This window comes from Morone saxatilis, unplaced genomic scaffold, assembly GCF_004916995.1.
Source record: "Morone saxatilis isolate NCDOM2014 unplaced genomic scaffold, NCSU_SB_2.0 Contig3, whole genome shotgun sequence".
NCBI lineage: Eukaryota > Metazoa > Chordata > Actinopteri > Moronidae > Morone > Morone saxatilis.
In genome coordinates, this window is record NW_023339873.1 from 23,682,814 (window position 1) to 23,686,465 (window position 3,652).

The 3,652-nt window shown below is 35.1% G+C and overlaps 1 protein-coding gene across 1 annotated transcript in view; it reads right to left on the reverse strand.

Moving 5' to 3' along the window:
* daam1a (dishevelled associated activator of morphogenesis 1a) overlaps positions 1 to 946 on the reverse strand; it is a 21,843-nt gene extending 20,897 nt beyond the window's left edge. Inside the window, exon 1 of the mRNA XM_035673355.1 lies at positions 509 to 946. The gene's annotated coding sequence lies outside the window, so the exon portion shown is untranslated. The remainder of the gene's footprint in view (positions 1 to 508) is intronic.
* Positions 947 to 3,652: the final 2,706 nt, after the last annotated feature.

Below are 3,652 nucleotides of genomic sequence, written 5' to 3' on the forward strand. Positions count from 1 at the left end.
AACTTGTACAGTGTGATGTAGAATTAAGCACTTCTGTTGATCCAACTTAATTTAATAGGGTTGATTTAACTAATTTTATAGTTTTTAAATTACACTAATAAATTAACTTGGTCCAACCCAAGTAGATTAAATTGGCCCAACAGAATTACTTAATCCTGAAGAAAAGCCATTTAATCACATGTAAATACTTTCCATTACTTAATGTTTGGGTTTTTTTGCAGAAAAAGTATATCAGACAAATTATTGTTCTAAGCAGCAATATGTCTTAATACATGTCTGGAGGCAATCTTTAAATATCACTAAGAACTGATTTTATTATATTCATACAATAACACAAATTATTCAGTGTATTGTAAAGTGTCATCAAAATTGAGCGAAAATGTTGAAAATGGCTTTTGTAAAGGAGTGGGTTGTGCTGGGGGCATCCTGGCTACGGGCCTGATAAAGCCTATGAATCTATGTCATCATCCTCTGCATAACGTGGGTGGATCATCACAGGTTTTCTTACCTTTGTTGTACACTTCTACGTGACGCAGTGAGATGCCATGTTTGGCTCCAGCAGTCAGGTGTCAGATGAACATCATTCACTGTGCTGTGTCACACAGCTGCTTATCACTGGATTTCTTCTTTTTACATGATTTATATGATCAAAATTCAGTAGGGCTGGAATTGAATTCAAAATGTTCAAACAGAGTCATAATCCTCAAAAAGTTTCCAATTACAAACCGGGTAAATTTAAAATCCACAAGAGAAAGAGAAGTCCCCAAGCCGATTCAAACAGGGATTTCCTCAAAGTTTGGCAGAAACTTTCAGGTGCAAAAAAAAAAAAAATACAAATCCTCTGTTTTTATTTGCTCTGTCTGTCCACACCTCACTCGCTCTTCTGCCTTTGTATTCTTCTTTTCCCTTTTTTCCATTCTAATGTCTTCATGTGCGTTAACCTGTGTCTCTCTTGTCTGTCAGGAGAAACTGACAGATCAGCCTAGCCGAGAGTGTACAGTATGCGGAGAGCTCAAAACACACACTACTGCATTCCTGGTGGAGGCAGTCATGCACCGACCTCACCCACTGCATTGTGTGTGTGTGAGAGAGAGAGGGGAGAGAGAGATAATATCTGTACAGCATTTCATAATGTCTGATAATGAGGAGATTTTCAGCTGTAGATGAGCAGATTACAAATGTTTCCTGCTGCCTTCAGAACCAGTTTTACTAACTTTTACTGCCCTCAATAGCACTGTTGCTCCTGCAACCGGCTCTCACTCTCTGTAATCAACATACTGAAAGTGATCCCAGCAGTCAGGACAGTGAGTGTCAACAAGGAAATGGTTGCAGTAAATTATGAACTTTTCAAAAGGGTTTTTAAATTGAGAAAACCTATCCAAATATACAAATATCCAAAAACAGTACATACAAGTTTACCATCTCCCCCATATACCTATTATCAGGTGATGGAGGTTCAATAGGTCCCAAGATGTCAATTCATCTCCTCTTCCATAGCAATAGATATTTTTCACAGCAGCCATTTTAACATGAAATAGTCAGGGAATGTGTTTGATTAGCAAACTAGAATTATGGTAGTAATAAATTAATCTGTTGTGTTTATGTTCATTAAATGATTGGTTAATGTTTGTTGGACAAACCAACGTAGCCATTGATTTTCAACATTTTTGCTCCATTTTGATAAAACTTACAGTGTCATTTTATGGTATGAATCTGGCACCAATAAAATCAGTTCTTAGTGGTACATACGAACCTGTCCAGACATGTATAAAGACATATAGTCTGCTTGGGGAAGAAAAGTATAATTTCCACATTAAAAAGTCATCCACTCCTTCTACCTCATTAAAACTTCCAGAATCTGTGAATATGTAAATGTTGTTCATTTCTAAAGTTTTCTGCTGGACACAAGATGTCTCCTATGTGTGTTTGATGAGCAAATTAGATTTATGTTAGTAATAAATTAATCCATTGTGTTGAACAAATCATTTCAGATTCCGTGATTCTGACTTGTTGGCTTTTGCACCACCCCCATGTTATTTGTTACACTTTTTTATGTAGTTACACTCAAAAATTATTCTTTGAATTTACTTAATTAAATCATGTAAAGTATTTCCATGTGATTAAACAACTTTCTTTCAGGATTAAGTTATTCTGTTGGGCCATCTACTTGGGTTGGATCAAGTTAATTTACTAGTGTAGTTTAATAACTGTAAAAGTGGTCAAATCAACCCCATTAAATTTAGCTGAACCAACAGAATTGCTTAATTATTTAAATTAATAAATGAAGTTCATTCAAACTTTTTTTTTTCGAATTGTATTTACAAACAGTCTGCTTGGAACAATAATGTGCTGCTTCTCCTAGTCCCTAGTCCATTCTCAGTGGATGTGCACCCGTGGCTTCACATTTCTACATCACACTGTACAAGTTGCATACTGGACCAGGACTGACTTACAAACTAATTGTGATGTCACAAATCCTGCTGTAAAAAAAGTCTATTGATTAAACTCAGTTCGTTGTGGTTGAAATCTGCAGAAAATACTAATAAGTGAAACTTGAATTTGATTTATTTTGTCAAACTACTGTTTACTACAGGAATGAACGTCCATGCTCAAATATATTCAGTTACATTTTGTTTTTGAAATTTAGGAATATAGGTTAAAATACTATCAGGTTAAAGTTGCATTCAAATATACATATCAAATAGTCAGGAAATATGCCATTTATTGTTGTATAAATGTCCCATGGAATCAGGCTCAATAATTGATCCTATTGCTCCTAATTATTAAAAAAATAATCATTTTGACATTAAATTACACACTGTTTCATATAATTGATGTGGTGACTCTCATTGTATTACAGTTTTTCTCAATTGTTTACACACAAATACTGGTACTTGAGACACAATGACCAACTTAGGCCTTTTTTGTTCAGTGTTACACTTACTACAGGCAGTAACTACATATAGGTGTGTTGTAAAATATTTGAGACCTATTGTTCTTTATTACTAGAACACACAAATACACATTAACAAATATAATTTTATCGTTTCCCAAAAAACAATTGTACACAGTGTACATCCCAACCAACACAACAGTTGCAGCCATACAGTGGTTACATACCAAAAACAAAGAATGAATTTACTGTATACAGTTACAGTAAAAAAAAGAAAAAAACTATGGCTGCATCCTCTCTTTCTGTTTCGGTCTGGCCACAGCATTTCTCATGCACATCACAAGCAATGGTTTTCCATGGGGCCAAGCAGCGGGAAATATCGCCTGAATGTCGAATCCAGCCATGAATAAGCATCAACTGCTGGATATCCAACCCTAACCTGTCTGCCCTTTATATGCTAAAGCTCTGAATTGCTAGTATTGTAAAAACGTGTGTAGACAGGTGTTTGCCATGTGATGAGTCGTGATCATAGTAGCAATTTACTTATAAGAAATTTTGAATTTGACAGGTGTGTTCTTTGTGAAAAACAAGATTTTTCATAATGAAATTGTGCCAAATGCACGAGAATTGTGTGTAGTGTTTTGAAAAAAAGTGTGTTTTTTTAGAAAAGCTGCCAATTTGAGTGCAAAGCAGGAATTGTGCTTGTAGTTTTAACAGAATTCGGTTAGGGGGTTGGTGCATGAGTTTAAATGTTATGGT